Source organism: Equus przewalskii, chromosome 27, assembly GCF_037783145.1.
Source record: "Equus przewalskii isolate Varuska chromosome 27, EquPr2, whole genome shotgun sequence".
NCBI classification, from domain to species: Eukaryota; Metazoa; Chordata; class Mammalia; order Perissodactyla; family Equidae; genus Equus; species Equus przewalskii.
Window position 1 is genome coordinate 18,779,919 of NC_091857.1, and position 23,570 is coordinate 18,803,488.

A 23,570-nucleotide genomic window follows, 5' to 3' on the forward strand; every position below is an offset into this window, starting at 1 on the left:
GCTATGAGATTTTCATTGGATATATGAATTATGACTATCATTTTCCACTTTGTCATTTAAATTTTTACTCTTACTGGTGTCTTGTGGTGAACCACATTTCTTATTTTTAAAGTCGTCTAATGCGTCTTTTTTTGAAGTTTTAGATCCTGTTTAATAAATTGTCTGCTCCAAGATCAGTTGTTTTTTGATATCTCCTTTTCAAACGTTTATGATTTTTTCTTTTACATTTAGATCCACAATATATGTGGACTTCATTTTTGTGTATAGTGTGAGGGAAGGGTGAAAATATTCCCTTTTCATAAATCAATGTTCAACTGTGATGTAGTGATAACACAATCATTTCCCCACTTCATTGAAGTCTCACCACTGTCGTAAATGAGGTGACATCATGTTTTGATGTACTCCCACGATCTATATCCTGTTCTATATTGTTTCTCTCTATTCTTTGTCAGAAACATAATGTCTTAGTACAGCTTTATAGCTTTATAGTAGAATTACATTTGGTACTGTAACATTGCTGGATTTATTCTTCTTCTTGAAGATTACCTTAACCCTTTTCGTAGCACTTTGCATATCCATAAGAATTTATAATCTGTTTATCAACCTTTGAGAAAAAGAAGTCTGTGCATATTTTTATTGGTATTGCTAATATATAAATAAATTTGAGGAGAACTGACATCAATAATACTGAGTCTTCATACATAAACATGTTATTTATTTTTGTCATCATAAAAATATTATTTAGCTCTTTCAATAATATTTTAGAGATTTTTTATGAAGTCCTTATAAACCTCCATTTGATTTATTCTCAATATTTGATTATTTTTATTGCTTTATAAATGGTATCACTTCTTAAATTTCTAACTGCGTTGTTCTATTTCTGTGGAAATACAATTTTTTTCATAATGATCTTTGATCCAATGATGATTAATTTAATAAAAGAATTCATAGAATATTTTAGAGTTTTTAGTAGCCATGTTGTCTCTAAGAAACAACAGTTTTATTCATTCCTTCCCTATCCCTATGCTCCTATGTCTCTTTCTTTTTTCTTGCCTTATTGCAACGTTTAGACCCTCCACTACAATATTAAAGTGGTAATAGTGAGTGTCCTCATACTCTTCCCCCTCTGCAGGGTAGTTTTCAACTTTTTTTTTAATCACTGAATGTATACTCCCTCTAGGTTTTCTGTAGATATTCCTTATCATCCTAAAATTTTCACTTTTTGTCATAGTCCTTAGCCAAATGTTTCTTTTTGGCTTCTGCTGATATGATTTTTTTTTCTTTTTTGAATCTTCTTGACAGGATTTGGAATTCACAGTTTTGTTAGCCTCTTAAAAGTAGTTAGGAAAATTCACCTTCATTTTTTTTCTGTTTTTCAGAAGATTTTGTGAAAGACTGGAGATATTTCTTTTTTAAATAGTTGAAAGAATTCACTATTAAAGCCATCTGGTGCTAGAGTTTCCTGTGGAAACTTTTTCAAAATAACAAATTTAATTTCTCTAACAGATGTCTCACTACTGAGATTTCATATGTCATCTCTTCATTAAATAGTATTGTTGTGGCGTTTGTTCATTTTAACTAAATTATAAAAATTCCTTTGCTCAAGGTTGTTCATAATGTTCTCTTATTATTTATATTATAGATCTTGTTTATGCCCTCTTTTCCATTTTTATTTTTGTTGTTTTGTTTTCTCTCCTTTTTGCCTTCATCGATCTTGTTAAGGATTTATCAAATTGATTAATATTTTCAATCTTTTCAAAGTTTCAACTATTGGCTTTGTTATTTTCTCTATCCTATAGTATTTTAAAAATTGTATTGATTTTTGTTTTCATTTTTCCATATTCTTCCTTCTTCATAAAGAAAATTAAATTGTTTATTTTCACCCTTTTTGCTTTCTCATATGTGCATATCTCTATAAGTGTCCTTTATACATGGCTTTTGCTATATCCCACAAGTTTGGATTTGTCATATTTTATAATAACTCAGTTCAATAATTTCCTAATTCCCATGCTAATTTATTCCTTGATCTAAGAGTTGTTGAGGAATATATTATTTAATTTCCAGGTAGCATACCTTTTTTATAGTATAGTTTTGTGACTGATTTCCATCATAATCTCATAATTAGAGAACATACTTTGAATTATTTCAACTTTTTGAAAATTTCAAATTATCCCAATATTTTACACTTTGTTGAGGTTTTGTTATGGCTCACCGCATGGTTGATTTTGATGAAACTTACATATGCACCTGAAAAGAAGGTAAATCCCATTGTTGTTGAATATGGTCTTCTACATATTTGTTAGTTCAAACGTGTTCATTGTGATGGACATATATTGTCCTTACTTTTGAGTGATTTTGTATTAACTAAAAGGAGACATTCCAGATAATTGAAGCCAAAATCTTTTCAGATGGATTCCATTCAAATAAATTTTTAACATGGCCTCAAGTATTCTAATTTGCATCCATATTTGAGAAGATTCAGTTGAAAGATCAATGTCTTGGCCACTGAAGGAATCCTTAAATGATGACAGTAATCCATTTATGACACAAGTTTATATTAAAAACCCATCTTGGGGACCTCTGAAAAATAACCCAATGACATTTTTTTTAATAAGCAAGTTTTCCAGTAAATGCAATCAAATGAAAGCATGTTTCTTTCATAGGTAAATATTATTTTTTAATCTAACATTATAGCATTTCATAAATGTATATGATTAAAGTGGGAAAGAAGTATGATATTTCCATAAGATCTATCTTTAGATTTCAACATTTTGAAAAAAACAGTTTCAAATATTGTTCTTTGCTAATTATTCTATGAATCACAGAACGACTTTCTCATTACAAACCATTTTCCTCACCAAATATTCTCAGATTATATTTGGGAGTAGCAACTCATCCGAAAAAGAGAGAACAAAAATCAAGTGCACAGAGCAATTCCTAAATTAGAAATGGCAAACTGGTAGCCCAAGGGCAAAATTTGGCCCTTAGACACTTTTTGTTTGATCTAACAAATTTTTTTAAATTTAGTCAATATTTTTAAATTGAGAGACATTATATAAAAATGATGATGTTAATTCTTTTGAAATATTAGAGATTTGATGAAACTAATGCCATATTTTCTCAGCACCCCACATCCTCCACTGTTGGAACAAGCATCTAAATACTGTGTAACCACCCCTGACGCAGGAAGGGTTAATAATCACTGGAAAAGTCTTGCCAACAAACTGTGACCCAGAGGTGAGAAGGCTGGTTAGCCAATGATGGGTAAGACCTCCAGGGGGAGGCAACCTAAGCCAGGCACGGTCACCCAGGGGCACAGATGGAGACACGATATCAGGAGCAGGAGGGTCTGTTGCCTAGGAGGCCTTGCATGCTCCAAGATAATAATATGCGAGCACAGCAAAAACATGATAATATCAAAACAGAGGCCAAGGGAGGGCTCCTTGAGAAATCACTAAGAATTCTTGGCATCCTCTAATTACATTGTCCATAACACCTGTGTATGTTTAATAGATGTAAGCTATGTATATATTGAAATGCTGGTTATAATAAACTCAGAGTGGCCATCAGCCCTCTCCGCATCTATTCTGGTGTGTACATTGGATCACGACACCAAGATCCTGGTAGCTTTACCCACTTAAATTTCCTGTCTGGCAAATGGAGAGAAATATTTGTGAGTCCTGACATAAATATGTTCTATGATGGTAAGCAACCTAATAATCATCGTTAATTCCACGTCTTGTCAAATGGAATGTGTTTGGGGTGCTTATTGGGTGTAGAATATTGTAGGTGAATCTTTGATAGAGGTTGTGAGGAGCAACTGGTAAATAATATGTCAAGCAATATGCATCAAATTTGTAAAACCATATGCTTGGAGATCATTCTAAAAAAGTTGTTGGTTGAATTTTAATTAAGTTAAAGTTATATATGTATATATAGTTATACATATATAGCTATATAGTAATGGCATAGCATCAGAAATAGGAGTAGCAATTGAAAACAGACCTAAAGGAAGAGACTGCAACCTAATTATTGCCGCTAAGGAATCTCCCTCTCTTCCCCAAGCTACAGGCTTTTAAATCAAAGAAGACAGAATTCCCCACAATGAGCAACATATGTACATACTATGCGGGCTGCCTGCAGTGGTCAGGAAGTTCAGTGTTGAAAATCCAGGGTGTATGCCACATAATACCATTTAATGTCAACAGAATTTAATGGTAGTTTCTGGAATAATGACTATCATAAAAGGACCATTTTCTGGAATCAGAATATTGGTTTAGAGGGAACCTGAAGGAAAGCTGACTTGATCATAAGTCTCTGAGCCATGTGGAATCAGTGGTTATGACATCATTCTTCCTGGAAATATTATTAGTCCTACTGTCTAAGATAGGGATAAATCTCCAGAGAGGAAGGAGTTATGCTGCCCAGCATCTGTGGCAGATTAAATAGTTATTCAAATTATTTTTTAAGGTGAAAGAAATAATCCACTGTGGAAGCTATTTGCTTCTTTAGATCCAGAGATGCATTCAGAACAACAGAATTTGGATATATTCTAAAACTAAAAGAAAATCAGTTGCCTGATTTCTCCGAGTCCATGTAGATTCTAGGAAGTGCTTTGAGAAAAACCAGGTAACGATATTTTAAAAACCAGCAGCTCTCTCTTCCACTAGGAAAAATGGATGAGACCAAGTAATGGTTTAAATATAAAACAAAGAAAGAATTTTAATTGAAAAGAGTGTAAAGTTTAGATAGCTAAGCAGTAAACTGAAACATAGAAAAGGGTTTCTCTTTTTGAGGCTTATGAGTAAAAAATAATTTCTTTCCCAACTCAATGCAATTAAATTTAGCTGCCAGGAAAGAAAAGAATAACAAATGCCTTGTGCTACAGCATTTGAACAACATTGTAGTCATCTTTTGGTAACAGTATTGATGTAGCTTAAAAATTCGCTAGAGTACAAAGTTTCTTCCATCTTAATTTTATGTAATTCACCAACACATCTAGATAGGAAAAAATTTTATAATCTACCAGGACTGTATTTGTTCACCCAGAGATCCCATGGATGAATGATGGAAGGTTCCACAGATGTCTGCCTCTGATTCTTCATCTACCTTGAACCTCAAAATCCTTCCCTGTGAAGAAATACTATGAAAACATATGCAAATGGACCTGAAACTTAAATGTATAATTGGAATTTCCCCTTCCCCATCCAGAAAAAAAACAGTTCTGGTTGGGGGCTGGGATGGCTAGTTATCCACGACTTACTTCGTATGGTTATTTGTAGCCCGTTACATTCAATATGGACAGAAGTTTAAAACTAGTACCAAATACAGGCAAATTACATACTTTCAAGTATTTAAGAGAAGTCACCAACCAGTTTCTACTGGCTTACTCACACACTTTCTCATTCTAGGAAAACTATTCTCTGGGTCTTCCTGTTTTTAAAATTGTTATTATTAAACAAATACTAAAAGCAATTATAAAATATGTGAGCATTCCCCTAACCTACCTCCAGGAAAATAATTTGTTAGGATAAACCTTCATTTTCATGTGAAAGTTCTCATTGATTTTTATGGGCCTTTTATATATGAACATTTTGGGGAAAGGATGTGGAGCCTGAGGAAATATGTCTACAATAGTACAAGGATCCTTTACTATAATATTTTCCCGGTGCTTCCTGTAGCTTGGATCCCCTTTGGTTTTTAACTGATATTCTATTTGTATCATACTAACAAGTGTATTCTTTGACATGATGAAAACTTGATGGCTGTTCTCTATCAAGATTTCAGGATATTTTGGTACAAACACTTTATCATGCAAGTTTTTAAAACTGACATATGCCCAAAGTTAACTTTTAAGATGTTTCTGTAGGAATAAATGTATTCATTCAACCAACATTTATTGAGATCTTATAATGTGTCATGAACAACAGTAAAAAGAACTGCAGAGGCTAGAAAAGTAACCAACAGACAAATACAAAATTAAATATACAGATGGCATAATACAGGTGAGAAGAGGTATTACTTATGTAACCAGCTTTTTTAAAATTGAGGGGAAATTAACACAGGAAAGGGGTGGAGAGATGGTTCCTGGTGATAAAGATACAGAGGCACTAGGACACGTCTAGAGAACGACTAACAGTCTGCTATGGCTGGAGCCAGAGAGTGAGTGGTGGATCGGTGAGAGATGGGTTAACTAGGTCATCTGAGACAAGATTTCAAAATACCAGGTAAAAAAGTTTATACTGAAGCTATTGAAGAATTTAAATGAGAGTAACCATGTAAGACTGTATTTTAGAAAGATTATTCCAACAGCTGTCTTGAGTATGGATGGATTGGAGGAGGGTGAAACAACAGGCAGAGAGAAATAAGGCAGTGATAAAGGGGATAAGGAGGAAATAAGAAGGCATATCACAGGGATAACAAGTAGAATAGGAAGGATTTGGAAGTGAAGAAGGAAGGAGAAATATAAAAGATTTCTTGGGTAACAGACCGATTGGGTTTAGTGGTGACTCCCTCAAAAGCAGAATACAAAGGAGGAGGAATACATTTTGGAGGGAAGATAAGGATATTGGTTTTGGATATGTTAATTGAGATTTCAATATGATCCCTAAAAGAATAATTAGTCCATTGTGATGTTCAAAATATTTAATAACTGATACAGGACAGGAAATGGTTAATCAAGGTAGATGTTGCCTAATTTCCTGGAGGAGGGTCCTGGAGCCTCCTTGACGTGCTGGGCAGCAGAGACGGGGAGAGGGGCTTACCTGCTGGAGAATTACAAAGCCCATCATGCCAGGGTTGGAGCAAGGATCACCAGACCACACACATGGGACTTAGGGGTATGGGACAAAAGCTTTAACTGGTTCATATAGTGTGTATTTCACATGTTCCCAGCCATGCACCGGGATGAGTTTTAACCCTGCATATGTGGACCTGCAGTCAGGAGAGCAATCTGTATTTGAGATAGGGATTTGGGAGGCTTTTCCCCTTGCACCAGCTCCCAGAGTCCTTGGAATGAATAGACCGCCTATTCTTTCCATTGTATTATTCAATAATGCTTTTACTTAATTTCTTACAGACTTATTTCCCAAAGAACAGGGGATACACCTTTCTCCATGCCTTGTACTAAGTTAATTAAGTGGTTCTTTTATATAAAAGTTTCAAAGAAAGAATAAAAAAATCTCAAGGATAGACATATTCATAGGGAGTTTTAAGCAAGTCTCTTTTAATTTTCGACTTTGGTTAATATTAAGTAATGACTAGATATCATCTATGCTGGTTTCATAATAATTTCTTTTTTTAAGAATAAGAACTGGGATATCTATACCCACAGCATGTCTCAGAGTGTCAGCGACTGTGAAGAGTCTTCGATTTTATCCTTCTTGCAAGCTAACAGGTTAACCTGCCACTGTTTCATGGGTGCTGGCAGAAGACATGACACTTCTGGGTGAGGCACAAATGACTTTATTAGTCACAACCATTCCAGCAGCCAAGATATCAGCATTTTCTTGTTAAGTGCCAATACCCACAGGGCATGGCAAAGACAGCCAGCTGAAGTTTGTATATGAGTGAGTTGTGTAACAGGTGAGAAACTGAGTTTATGGAACCTAATCTTCTATCACAGGGACTAAGCATGACTTCCTTTTGCTCCAGACATTGACATTGTGTTACTTATTGGACAGTTAACAAATCTGCCCTTTATGCTGAAGGTGGATATAATTTCTATCTTCCAAGTTTCTTTGCTATGCAAACATCATTGAAAGAAATCTAGACCAAGATATACATAAATAGAAGAGATCCCTAGAGGATTGTCTGTCAACAATATCTGCCCCTCATTTATTACAGTATTGACTTCTTGGAAATTTCCTCAGAAGTACACCTCCATTGACTATTCTGGTTAATCTGATGGTCAGTGGATGGGATAAAATTTGTCTCCTTCAGCGTTTAACTTAGGCTATTATCAACATGACTCCAGGCAGCAGAATGAGGCCTTCCTGCAGATTTCAAACATGCCCTAGCATCCTGGTCTCACCAGCCAAACAAAACCCATAAACCATCAGGGTCTACCTTAGAAAACCATGTGCCTGTAGGGGAGGAGGACATTTCCTCTATCCACTCCAGGTCCTTCTGGCAGGGCTATGAATTAAATTGACATGAGACAGAATAACAGGAGAAAATTTAAAACGCTTTATAACATGTTTACATGGGAGAGACTCAGGAAAACTGAGCAACTGGCCAAAATGGCGGAAGTTTTCATCTTAAATACTATCCTCAGCTAAAGGCAAAGGAGGATGTTTGGGGTGGGGAGAGTTAGTTATGGGAGATTACCAGAAAAGTAGAGTAAACAACAGTAAGGTTATTATGGAGATTTAAACCCTTGCCTTCTGTATTGAGAAGACTTTTTAGAGATAAGGTCATCCTCCTCTTCCTAGTACAGAAAGGGAGACACCTTTAAAAATGGAGATTTCCTTTACAAATATAAATGTCTCTTACAAACAGTACCTTCTACTTTTCAGAGTTTCTCTCATGTCTGCACTTTTTAAAATAAACCAGCCCAAAATAATCCTCATGCTAAAGAGATATGTCTTGGGGTGGCCAATTCTGATCCCCCACATCCCATTCTCCTTAGGTTTCTGAATTGGCCATTCCATGTGGCCTGAGGCATTAATCCAGTAGCACAGGATGTATTAGCAGTTACAGAGACTCCACCTTTGTGTGCAAGAAAGAATTCAAAGATATATCTAAATCTAAAACAGGCCAGTGGCTTGAGGATGACCTGAAAGTCTTCCAGGGCCAGAGGAGTATTTCCTTAAACACTTGAAGGTCTTTTATGATCACCTCTAATGAGCAAGTAACCATGTTTTCAGGAAGGCAGCAGGTTAATACCTGGCTTCCACTCAAGAACTATAGTTTAGGAGTTCCCAGTTTAGTCTGAATAATTGGGTTAGTCCTTGTTTTTGGAGGGCCTGCTGAGGGCATTAAGTTCAATTTATGCTCTCTGTCTATGCTATCAGCCAGGTAGCATTCCTCTCCATATGGAATGACTGAGTGACAGCTATAGACATGGGCGTGGGCATGGAGGAGATAGTACTACTGTGTTGACAGGTGTTTTACAAGATCAGGACCCATCTTCTGCTGTTTTCCATAGACTTATCTATAAGGTTAAGGAGAATAGTGATCAAATTGTGGATGTAGACATCTGGTGAGCATAGCCAACCCAGCAGTGAGTTAAATTGAAAGTTCTTGTGACAGTTTGAGAGAGCTCCACCAGGGTGTTCTTTCTTGAGGAAGGCTCCAAGGGCAGCTCTGAAGGACAAATATCATAAATGTTCTTCCTTCATCGACACCTTTCAGGATCTGATATACCTGTTAACTAGGTATATCAGGTACCTAGGTTGTTGCTTTCCCTCTACTGCCACAAAAAAAGTGTGTCCAATTTCAGCAAATGCAGCTTTACCTATTTTCTGATTATCTCCTTCTTGCACTTAGATGCTTTGTGTAGAAGAGTCAGGTGCATGGAGGATAAAGACATTTTTATACAACCTACAGAGATCTACTGTGTTCCCCACTTTGGCCCTCATGGCCCATGATAGTGTATTCAACCAAGTGGTCATCATCTTTATGATCTAGGTTTACCCTGATTTAACATGAGAATCTAGGTAACTCAACAGAATCAAGTGTGAAATCCCTAGGCTCCCGTTTGTCCTGGTTGCCACTCAAAGTATATACTAATCAGGCTGACCTGGCGTTGCCTTTAGGGGAAAGAATGAAGCATCATATCCAGGAATGATGAGGGCGTAAACCTGAAATGGGTGTATATAACTTCCAACTTGTTCATCTTGATCATTACCCAGAATGCAATGGAGAATGGATTATCACTTTCTGGTTGCAGCCACATTTGTTGAGAAAACTTCCTTACTAAAATGTGTGAACAAAGAAAGGATAAGGGTGGTAGTCATAGAACTGTTTATATGAATTTTTTTTCTTTCTTTTTTGTTTGGTGAGGAATAGTGGCCCTGAGCTAACATCTGTTGCCGATCTTCCTCTTTTTGCTTGACAAAGATCATCCCTGAGCTAACATCTGTGCCAATGTTCCTCTCTTTTCCACCTGGGATGCTAACACAGCCTGACTTAATGAGTGGTGCATAAGTCTGCACCCAGGATCTGAACCCGTGAACCCCTGACTGCTGAAGCGGAGCACATGAACTTAAGCACTATGCCACCGGGCCAGCCCCTATATCAATTTTTAAAAAGACTTTTCTAATGCTCAAAAATACCAGATGTCTGTGGATGGTAAGGAGCTTGGAATATCCATTGAATATCTTTAAAATCATTTGTTGGTGAGTGAGTTTTGTGACAAAAAGCCCACCATTGTCAGATTTCGAATGGTCCAGAAAGTTGAATGCATGACACATATTAGTTTCAAGAGCTGCAGTGGTGTGGCCACAGTCAGCAGATTGGATTAGAGCAGCAACTTTCTAATCTAAAAACGTGTCACAGCAGTGAGGCACACTCCTAAGGTCTCCTACATTATGTGAAGTAGGGTCTTCTAAGTTCAAGGGCCAATGGAAGCTGGTAGCTGTTATATAAAGGGTTCCTATGAACATGACTCTTCTCATTCCAATACATTCACAGTTTCAGGCTCCATCATGTTCTTTTCTATTTAGCATACGTATTAGTTTACCAGGGCTGCCATAATAAAATACCACAGACTGGGTGGCTTAAACAACAGAAATACATTTTCTCCTGTTCTGAAGACTAGAAGTCTGAGATCAAGGTGTCAGCAAGTTTGGTTCCTTCTGAGGTTTCTCTACTTGCTTTGCAGACAGCTGGCCTCTTGCTGCCTCTTTACATGGTTGTCCCTCTGTGTACATTTACCTCTGTTGTCTTGCTCTGCATTCAAATTTCCTCTTCTTATATGAACACCAGTAAGGTTGGATTAGGGCTCATCCATATGACCTCATTTCACCTGAATTACCCCTTTAAAGGCGATGTCTCCAAATAAGGTCACATCCTGAGGCACTTGAGATTAGAGCTTCAACACATGAATTTTGGAAAGATACAGTTTAGCATGTTTCCATAAATATTAGTGTTCTAAAATGTCCACATCATGGAGGTCACTACCTTTCATACCTTAGGTCTCAGGAAAATTTCCATAACTTCTTAGAATGTGCACAGAGAAGAAGAATTTTAGAAGCCACGACTCAGCAAAGGAAGAAAAGGCATGTTTGCCCATCTTCTCATCATCCCTCAGAAGGACATGCTGGGCACTGGGTGATCTGTTGGGGACACAGGATGGGTATACATTCCAGTGAAGGCACCTTCTTAGGATAAGGAATCTGATCCCTAGAGGGATTCATACAAGTTATAGATTTGCCTTCCAGGTGATGTGGATTGGCTTCTAGCTATTTTCAAGAGTTGTCTGAAAAGAGGGGCATCTTAGAAATTGAATCCTTCTCAGTTCCACAGGAAGCTAAATGTTGTTGTGTAGCCACTTCCATTAGAAGAGTGATGGCCATGGTCCTGTGAAGGCAAGGATAGAGTAGGCAAGGCCAAGGCCAATTCTGACTGTTCACCAGTAGAGATACAACAGCCACTTTTAGACTCAAAGAGTTTACAACTTAACATACACTGTGAAAGGAAGAAATAGCCAAAGGTACCAGCTCCTTGTATCTTTATCTCACACAGAGAAAAGGATAACACTGCAACAAAAAGCGCCAAATGACTGACAGCAGTGTGAGTTGTGGGAAACTCTGCTGAGAATCAATTCTCAACTGCAGCTCGTAGGTTTTATAGTCTGCAGCCATACTGTGAGGTAGAGTGGGGACAAAGCTCTTCAGAAATCTGGAGGCGATGAGAACTTGTCTTATGACAGCCTCCCAGGGGAAAAAGGGAAAGAGTGAGAGATGGCCATGAGGTAGTACCTCACAAGCCTCCCATCTTCTGCTGTTCAGAGGGGATCACAAGGCATTTGCCCAAGACTCAGATAACAGTGATTCAAGCCTTTGTCTCCATGACCATTTAGATACATGCAAGGTCACCAAGACACCATGCCATTCCTTTCCAGATGTCCCTGGCTCATTGTCCATGAAGCCCAAGACAAAGATTCAGGGTCATTTTCAGAGAATCCTATTCCTTGTATCACTTAGAAGTAGTACTTTCTAACAATCAACATATACCCGAATCTGATGTAAGAAAAATTATTTTTGGGTATTGGTTTGATCGCAAGGTGGAACTTGTATATTCTGTAGACATAATTTGATCCCAGGGTAGCAGAATGACTCATTTTAAGAAAAAAAATCTAGTTGAAGGTTGAAGGCAAAGATGCATTAATAAGAATTGCCTATTATTTCTGTCTTTGATCTTACTGACCTTAACATTACTGACAGAAATTTGGTCATGCTACAGGCGGTGACTAAGGTCCTTTGTGAAAAACAAGTTTAGCAGATGTTTTAAATTTCAAAACACTGCAGTTCTTTTCAAGTCATTTTGCACTTAAATTATTCAATGTTGGCAGCTACTTGGAGCCATCTAATTAATGGCAGTATCTATGAGTTGTTTTTCCTTTTTCAGGTAAATTATGGCCCATTGTTATGATGGGTTAGGTCACTTGGCATGTCTGGAGGCCAGAAACTTTGAAAGAAACCCAGAATTTTTTAGAAATCGAAAAGCTCTGTTCTACATTTCACTATGATATGAAAAACCATGAGATTGGCATCATCATACTGAGATTAAAATAAACTCATTCAACAAAATGTCTTTTTAGTTGTGGCATGTATATTATCTGATTTTTCAAAATGTGAGAAACTTCATCTTATTTCCTGCCATAACAGCATGCAGTTTTTAAAAAATATATATTCACACAGATAAATTAATGTCATTAGCCAAATGATCATATAATTTTCTTTCATCAGCTTTGCAAGTTGAGAAAGAAAATGCATTGCATCATAATACCTTTCACCGAAACACTGCAGAAATAGACAGTTTTAATAAGCTATAGTGCTCAAGAGACATGAAAATAGAGAACTAAGAGTCAGCTTGGGAATACACAATGAGGATTAGTCACATTGCTTATTCAATATCATACCCCATAGCATCTAACTAAATCTGTACTATATTTGGCATTAACAGCTCACAGTAGAAAAAGGAGATAATCTGTAAGCAGTAGGAAGTGATCTGTGTTGGTTATCTCCTACAGCAGTTTCTAATGTGGGGAGCAAAACTCCAGGGTATCTACAAATGGCCCAGTGAGGTGAAGAAGGAAGGTATCAGATAGTCCAGCCACATGTGTTCTATCTCATCCATTTAATTTCATTTTTCATCCTTTAAATATGTTTATTTATTAGTTACATGAATATGGTTATGTTATATAGTCACACATGCATGTAATTTAAAAAATATAAATATGTTAGCTGTGTATGATTAATTTTGCACATGAATATGAGAAAATAAATAAGTTAAGGAACTAATGGGATAATATGTTTCTTTTTTTTTTAGGAAAATCATTAAGTTATTCTTCATTTTGTGCTGGGGGTAAAAAACCCAAAAAATATCACACTACTTTATGTTACTGACCATTAAATATTCAAAAATATTTCAATGTCACAAGATATTGATAACAAACAATAATCTCAAAACTCAATGGCTTTGCAAAAATCATCTTTTAAAATAACATATTCGTTCCCTATCGTTACTGTAATAAATTACTATGCACTTAGTGGTTTAAAAGAACACATATCCATTCTGGGGCTTAGAAGTCTAAGGTGGGTCACCAGGACTGTGTTCTCCGAGGCTCTTGGGGAGATTCTACTTCCTTGCCCTTTCCACCTTCCAGAGGCCGCCTATATTCTTGAGCTCATGGCCCTCTTCCTCCATTTGCAAGAATAGAAGTGTAGATCTTCAAATCTCATTCTCTGTCTTGCTGCAGTTACACTGCCTTCTGTCTGACTTGAACTCCTCCTGTGTCTCTCTTATATGGACCATTGTGCTCCCAGTGGGCCCATCTGGATAACCCAGGATCATCTTCCCACATCAGAATCTATAACTTTTTCACCTCTGCAAAGTCTCTTTTGCTGTATTAGGTAAAAGTCATAATTTCTGGGGACTGGGGCATGGACATCTCAGGAGGCCATTAGTCAATTTACCACATGCATAAAAACATTTTTAGCTTTCTAAAATGTTTGTAATCAAAAACATTTACATTTAGTCCTGACACCCACTCAAAAATATGTCTGTAGTCTCTTTCTTCTATTAATTCCTTGAAGAAAAAGAAGAAGAAGAAGAAGAGGAAGGAAAGAAGGAGGAGAAAAAAGAGGAGGAGGAGGAGAAGAAATTGTGTGCAAATTCAGATCAGATGGACCCAGAACCATCCACTGGAACAGAGCAATGGTACATTTGAGATTGTGCTTGAGCACGACTATAAGGTGGAAGCAACACGCACAAGCATGTAGACCAGAATTCCGTGGCTTTCAACACTGTTGCACCAGCGCTCTTCCTTCAACTTATGCTAACATAGTTCATTCCATAGGACCACTTTTGGAAGACAGAAAAGAAAAAACATGTCCATTCAGTTAATAGATGGCCTGGCTTACTATGAGATTGAAAGTCGAAAATGGATGGTGGCTGCATTATGCTTATTTCAGGGATGATATTGAAAGATAGAGTTTAGTAAATATGCACCCAATGGGCAGAGTTTCAGGAGCACCATCTCATCATCTGCTTTACATAAAACAAAGGGAGTTCAGGGTTATCAAATATATGATCACATGGGCAGTTGCAAAGTCTGGAACAGCTGGTCCAGGGCCTGGAAAGAAAAGAATTGGAGTAGGCAAGGAATTCAGGGGAAGAGGCATGAGAATGGACATATTGAAGCGGGAACAAAGTATGAAGATCTTTCGACCACGTGTTAACAAACACCAGAGAACATTCCACCAAAAATGTTGAATTAAACAACCAGGGGTACAAAATCACTGGGTAGATTGACATCTACCCGCCTCTGCCATTGACCACCCCAGCACTGGTACAACAGGCACAAGATAAAAAGTGACCACTGAGGCAGATGTGGAGAATATGCATGGGCCCAACAGAATGGACTCTCACTTCTCAAGGCTGATCCAGTGACTGCCGTTGTCAAATCCATTCTCTTAGAAATAAAGATCAATGCTGAGGCCCCATTATGGCACTATTCTTCTACAGGACAATCCAGCCACTCACTAGCAAGATACTTACATTAAGATTTTTCCATATTGGAATAGCCAGCAGTTTGTTCTCATAGAAACAGATACATATTTTGGATATGAATTTGCCTTTCTTTGCCTCAGAGCCTCAACAAGCATCACTAATTGAGGATTTGCAGAGTGTTTAATCCACTGGCCTGGATCCCATCTAATATTGCCTAGGCCCAAGAGAGACACTGTTCAGCACATGAGTAGGTCCACGACCACGGGATCTATTGGTCAGATCACATACTACGTGGCTCAGGATCTACTGACTTGATATACAATTGAAGCAATGGCTGATATCTACCTGAGTCACCAGTGTGGAGGCAATATTCTTTGAAAATGGGGTGTCCTCCCCCAGGAAGCAGTACACAGATCTAATCAAAGACCTTTATATGGTTTTGTGTCCCAATAGAAAGACTACATGGTTCTCTAATACGAGGACTGGAAGCAAGAGGAAACCTGCTGGCCATCATTCCAGTAACTTCTATGGGACTTTGTATGTCCCATCCCTGCAACTCTTAGCACTTTAACGTAGACATTTAGGTTTCTAAAGGAGCCATATTTATTCCAGGGCAAACAGCAAGTGTCTCACTTACCAATAAACTCTAGTTGCCCCCAGGCACTTTGGGTTCCTTGTGTCAGAGACAAGCAGAGAAAAAGTGAAGTCACCATCTTGGCAGTAGTACTTGACCCTGATCATCATGAAAAGGAAAGAGAAGCGAAGAATATATACAGAGGCCAAGTAATCCAGTTTGGTGCCTCTTGGTAATTCCTTTCCCAATTGTGACTACTATGAAGATAAATACCTCAGCCTTGCCTGAGAAGTCATGGTAATGAGGAGGTCAGACCCTCAGGGAGGAGTGGGCCTGATCACTACGTCATCCCTGAGGCCAGCAGAGGTGGCAGCTGAGGATGAAGGTGAAGGAGCCTTTATATTAGAGGAAAAAGTCCATTAGTATCAGTTGGGCCCTAAGAATAGCAACAGCATTGAGTCTGTCTTTCATCCAACTAACCTCTCTCTTCTGTTTTCCTTCAGGACAAGAACCCCACAGATTCATGGACAGCTGATCACTGAAAGTGTATGGATAAATAGATCCAAGAGGCACAGGGGATGTACTGTGGTGGTCACAGAGATGCTCCATCCAGAGTTCCCTTCAAGAAAGTACTTGGCGCTCAGCTGCAGAGAATGCAATCAGCAGAAACCTGTAGCTGTTACCGCCTTCATAGCTTGTCTCAGCTACAGACAGCTGGCTTCCAAAAGGTCACATGTTACTCAGGGCAGTCTATATCTGATGACTGAGAGAGATGGAAATATAAAGGTCTGATAGAGAATAAGTGATATTTGGTGATGATATTTGCTCCAGAGCTCCTTGTCGTGTTGGCCAAAACATTGCTAGGCTTGTGTTGCATGGGCAACTGCTCTGTGGAGAGAAAAGTGAAGCAAATGTGAAGACATACGCCTAAAGGACAGGTGGAGTGACCGTCATACTAGAGCTTCCCAAATATTTTCCATTTCCTGGACAGAGTCCTTTTTGAGGACTTGCTACCTTGGATTCCCTGGAATGGCATGAATTATTTCATAGAATCTCCCCTGTGTTTTTTTTCCCCCTTAATCTTGGTAGAAGTGGATTTTGATTTCTTTCAACCAAAATTTCTTAAACTTAGGCAAGCTACCTATTTTCTGCTTACTAATTTATATTCTTCTTTCAGAAAGTTCACTTTTTTCTATTTAAAAATATCTATAATTTCCTTTGGTTTTCTACAATAGATATTTTTCAGATATTTGCTTTTCTCTTGCCTTTTCATGATAATGTTTACTTCATTTTGCATAAGATTTCATAGAAAATTTTCATTTTTTTCTTTAATTTCTTTATTATACATTGAGCAAAAAGAAATTTATTCAGACTCATTATTTTCATTCATCAAATGTGACACTGTCTCTTACCTGGGCACACTTTTCACAGAAGCACTAGTTAAATCTCCTCCGCATGTCTAGACCTGAAAGTTACTTTATAGAATGCAGTGTTCTAACCTTTTCCCATAAGACAACTGCATTCATAGAACACAGGTTTCCTGTACTGAGCTCTAACTAAAACCATTGTTTGCTTTTCTGATAATCTAAAATAAAGGCCAACAGGATGCTGAGAATGCACTATTTCCAGGAATATTTTCATATCCACCCTGCTGAAAGGCTTTATTTTGGATGAAAATGCTTCTAGGTTGCAACACTGTATACACTGCTTTCAGGCTTCCTGACTCCCTTTTGCATTGATTTCTTAGAATACCAATCCCCAAATGTCTATAAAACTATGGGCAAGAGTACAAAAATCTCTTCAAAATGCATCAACTGTACAGCGTAATGGTAACTATCTGGTTTTCCAGTTAGTAGAGACCTGGGTCTCTGGGTCAGATTTTAAAGTTATAAAATAAACGAAATTTCTTTCTGTGTTTCTGCTAATGAGTCTGCTTGATTTCATAAGTAAAGTATGGGTAAATCCATAATTATTTTTCTCAGTCAAGTTCAACTATAGTTGAACAATTGTAGTTGGTGGAAATATCTTCTAAATTTTGGTATCAATAGCTTAATATTTCCACTTTGCTGATTTATTTATTTTACTTTCCCCAACTAGCATGTGGCTTGAAGCTACTACAACTATTTTGAACTCACAACTTACTTTGTATTTGTTTAAATCACGCTTGGTTCTCTCTTCCATGCTCTCCATTTTTGACCATGCACTGTCAATCATTACAGCAGCCTTCATGCTCACCTCTTTTCTTGTGCCAGTTATTCAGCTATTGTGCATCTGCTTCAAACTTAGCTTTCTATATTCAAGTTTGTTGCTAAGGGTGGAACTCTACAAATCGTCTTTCTCAATTGGCTAGATGATACCCCTCAAGTATGAAGCAACATGGATGAATTTCAATTATGACATGTTGACCACAAAAGAAGCCAGAGACAAAAAAAATACATGCACACAGTATGATGCCATTTATACGAAATGCTAAATCCAGGCAAGATAAATTAAAGGTGACAGAAATTAGAATAGCATTTGTAGTGTGTGTGGACTGACTGGAAAAAGCCACAAAAAATTTTCCATAGATGATTCTATCTCTACTGAAGATTGATTACACAGGTATGTACACTTGTCAAAATTTATCAAATTGCACACAATATTTGTACATTTAACTGTGTGCAGATTTTAACTCAATTTAAAAAAATACATGAGAGAACTGATCCAGGGCTAAGAGAAACACTGAATCACAGCTACCGAAACAAAAACAAAAACCAAAAAAACCAGATAAACAGCGGCCTGAAAATTAACTTATGATTTTAAAATTCAAAATAGTGATTACATTTCAAACAGGCAGATAGTGACCTAAGTGGAACATGATGGGAACTTCTGGAATGCTGGCAATATTCTTGATTTGGATGCTAGTTCCATGGGTACACTCAATTTGTGAAAATTAATTGAGCTTTACATGTCATACATAGAATATATATATATAAATATATCAATATTGTTATACCGATGTTAAATCATTGTTGTAATATATATATTTTATATATATGTTATAATAATGTTAAAAATGGCCTGCAAGAATTTTTTTTGTCAATAACTCAGCATTTAAATATTTCTTGAGATAATCATCATAAGTGAGGCAGAATATAGTCATCCACAAATTTGATTATCCGCAAAAGGAAAAGAAAAAACACAGCAGAGTGGAAAGGAGAAGGGTGATGACGAATCACACAAAAGAAAAGCCACTTTGTAAGAGGTCAAGTTTGGAGTCGGAAGGAGTAGTGGAGTCTGTCCTGTGCTTCTTGCGATGTGAGCAATAAATTTCAGCTCTGCCCTCCTGACAGCTGCTTTAAAGACAAGAAAGAGAGAAATGAGAATGATTTCTGCTTGAAGAAAGCAGATGGTTACTTAAGTGTGTAAATTTCTGTAATTTAAGATTACAAAAGCAGAAAGAAACACTCTTTGTACATAGTCTTTATTTTTAGGCTTTTATTGAAACTCTTTGCCTACTACTTGCATTGTCCATGGACATTGCCGGTTGTCATGAATGTAGCCAATTGCAAAATGAGAAATAAATATTACGGTCACTAAAACTGTTAGTTTATTTGATGTGTGCATATGTATTGTCTGTTCAATAAATATATCTCTTTTGTTATAAGTTTATTTTACAATTTTACACATCTGTCTATATGCATTTTCTCTCCATATATATGAATAGATGGACTGTTCAACTATTATTGGCATAAATATTAATAACTGCAAATCTGCTATAAAACCGCAGTCATCCAATTTTTCTACATGAGAGAAATGCTTTTACTCCAGTTTAGTGACTGAGCTACATGGTATAAAGCTGTAAGCACTTAGGTTATTGCAAAGGTGTTTTAGTGATTTAGCAATATTTTTCGTTATCTTTACTGGAGAAGAACCAAAAATATCGAGGCTGTTATTCTATTATGACTCTGTCAGCCTAACTTTCTAGATGTCTATTCTAATCCCTTCCTTAGAAGCATTTCTAAATTGTACTTTGTTACAAGAGACTTCACTTGATGTAGGTCCTAATTGGACCAGATTTCTTTCATCCCTAAAAAACATAAAAATAAAAACAGTCATAGCAACCCCTCTCTTCAGGTATTTCTAATAAGATGGGAAATATTTCAGTGAGGGGCCTACTTAAAGGAGATACAGGAAAGTTCATGCTGTACATTTCAATATTTTGTCCCTTCTCCTTCGTGTCACCTGGGTAGTAACGGCAATGTAAAGTCATTGAGAGGAGAGTTATCTGTCTATCTTCTGGTTGAGCAAGAGTGATGAGAGTTTCTTCTGGGAGGGTTGGTAAGTCGGAGAGATTTAAAAATTAGCCAATATCAAAGTAATGCCCTTCATTCCCAACCACACGTGGAGATGAGCCTGCAATTTGCACAGAATGGTGGTTCCAACTCTGAATTTATTAAGCGTGATCTGTTGAGAGTTCTGTTCAGGCTGACTTATATACCAGGAGATATGTGCAGTCACACTGCAAAGAACCAAGGACGTAAAGCCAACGCACAGAGGAAAGAATCCGGTAAACTACACTGATGTCACCTTATTTATAGAATTTGAAATGTAGCAAGAACAACACAGCTGCCATAGATGCCTCAGTGTTAAACAACACAAACAAGCAAACAAATGTTTAATTTGGGTAATTTTAGCTATTTCTTGGTCTCCAAAATAAAAAAGTTTTCAGTAATTTTCTGTTGTATTGTCCTTGAATACTGTGGAATAGTTAAGATATCTATCAATTAAATATATAGAAAGTATGTGTGTATATATATATGTAAAGTATATGTATACTTAGCTTTACAAATATATGTACTTAGCTTTATATATATAGTTAGCTTTATAAATATATATAATATATGTATTTATATACATAAAGAGAGAGAGAGAATATAAATACACTTACCGTGAATTGAGGACAGAAGCTTCCAAACGTACATAATTACAAATATCTATGTGCCTAAATACTTATCTAGACATTTAATATATATTTCTTCTTTAACATAGTGGTTACTATAAATCTAGACGACCTCTAGCAAGAACAAAAGCTGGAGGAAGTATAAAGATCTCACTTTCATTGTAAAGATTTGAGACCATATTAGGGAAGAAAATATGTCAACTCTTCATTTTATTTTGAATAGCAACATCAACCATTTCATGAAAGTTTACAAGAAAACAGTCTAGGTTAATTTCTCTCTGAAACAGAATTTTTTCTCTATTAAAGCATTAAATTTGAAATTTAATATCTGTGTATACCCTAGTCACTTTTATAAGCTGTGTTACACTTATATGCCATGGAAAACAATGGAAGAAATATAGAAAATAGACTTTTCTCAAACATTTTTGATGAGAGAGGGATATTAATAGCTAATAGTTGACAATACTTAACATTTATTCATTACTTAATATGTGCTGTATAGTTTTCTAAGTTATTTACATTTACTAACTCATTAAATCTATGTTACATTCAAAGGAAGTAGCTGATTGTATAAATGAGTAACACAGGGCAGAGAGAGGTAGAATAACTTACCCAAGTTCATAGCTTGGGATGTCAAGAATTTGAACCCTGACGTCTCAGCTAAATTAATCGTATGCTTTATCCCATGCCATTTACTTTCTTTACTTTCCTTGTAACTGATCATATATTAGCCTTACTTCCTGAATTTTCAGTTAACTAAATATTAAATTATAAAAGGAGAAGTTATTTTAATTTGTGTGTGGTTTTATATGACTTCAAAATTTTGAGGAATAAACTTAGAGTGGTAATAAATGTATAAAGTGGATAGAAACAAGCTCGTAATTCAAACAACCTCACTACTATGGATATAGATAGCAACATTTTTTTAATCTTCAAGACAAATATATTAAAGGAAAATAGAAAGTGACAAATATTCTATTATCTAGATACTGAAAAATTCCAAAGCAATGATAATATGGTATGCAGAAAGTAGCCAACTTTTCTTTGTATTTTCAATGACTGGTGATGCTTTGAGGAAGATAAAAATGTTTACCTTCACTGGTCTCTCACCCTATTCCGTGACTTTTGAGCTATTCCCATTCTAGATGATGCTTTCAAGCAATTTGTAAAATATAAATATAAGCACGATGTCCACAAATAACAAGTAAAATGTAAAGACTTCTAAGATTTGCATGCCCCCAAAATAATAACTACAAAGAAAAATCAAGATGAATCATGATCTTAGCTATCCTCCCTAGAAACTCATTCTAGAAAGGATATGTAAGGTCAAATCTTTAATTTTACCCTATCCCACTCTGTGCTTGAAATTTCAATAAATTTCAAGAGGTGTATGAGACTAGATAGGCAACACCGTTAAGTGATGTTCAAGCCTCAATTCTTAATGGGGATTTTGTTCTTTGGGTCTTGTAAATAGCATTTCCTTCTTACTCTTCCCTCAGTTGTGGCTCTAAATCCTTTGAAAGGCCCTCTACCAATCACTCTTGTCATACTTAGCACTGAATAGCTCTGTGCTGCCAAGGAAGGAAGAAACAAAATGTTTTAGTGGCATCAACCCAGAGGCATATGTCAAAATAGATATGTACAAAATCACAAGATTTATTAAAGTCATTGTCAATTTTCTGCCCCTGAAAATTTACAATTATCCACATGGGAAAATAAAGTCATTCTTCAAACCCCTATGGCTCATTCCCCCATGGTGCTTTCTCTCTCTCTTTCTCTCCTGTGAGAAAAAACATGTCATAATTTAGTTGTGCTGCAACATTTATCTTTGCAAAGGAAGAGACTGATAACTGGGCATTGACATTGCCCCAAGTGACATCTATACTTTCTTCAGAAAAAAAGACAAATATTATGGGCACAACATATCACCAATCTTAATTCTAATTTGTAGGAATAAAAGTTCACAGGAAAATCAAGTACACAATTCCACCAGAAAATGCTCAGTCACATTTTTCCTGTTGAGGGACATTAGTTTATTGTCATTGATTTGTTTGTAATTTATCTATGTGATATGGAAAAACTTAACATTTTCACCAATGAAGTCATCGAATTCCCTGCAAATGCATCTATCCAATTTGCTCTACTCTCGAATTTTTCTTCTTGAATGTCCAATAATTAGCTCAAGTTAAAATACAGAGAATATGAAATATTGTTTCAGTCTTCCCTGGCGATTAAGAATTACCCATTCAGTAGAATTTATTCAGCAAAACATTAATAACTTTTGCTTCTCTTCACCATCCTCACATCACTACTCTATAAATTTCTCATCATTTTTCACTTGGACCATCTCAGAATTTTTCTTTCTCCGTTTGACCCCCTTAAATAAATTTTCATAAGATCCTAAGAATGATGTATCTGAAGGGAAATACAGCCATGTCATAGCCCTGATTTAAACTCCTCACTGGCACACATTGTGGTGGCTCTCAAATGGAAATGCTTAGCTAGAGAAACTATTTAACATTTGTATTCCCAACCTACCCCATCTCCTTCTCCATTATAATATGGCGTAGGCTTGGGAGTCATTCCTTTTAAAATCTTCCTAGGTGACTCTGCTTCAGACATCATCACTACCTTTTACCTAAGATTCCTACCATGATTTATTGATGAAAGGCTAAATTGCTTAAAGTGACAAATAAACCTAATCCTTTTCTTCCTTCTCTGTCAAACTCTTAACTCTCATTACCTTTTAAACTTCCACAATAGGTACCATTAACAGCCAATTGTTTCTAGACCCCTCTACAAACTGTGTTTATCTACCCTTATATGCAGGGTAGTCAGTGCTTTGCCTGTGTTTGAAGTTTTATTGGAACATGG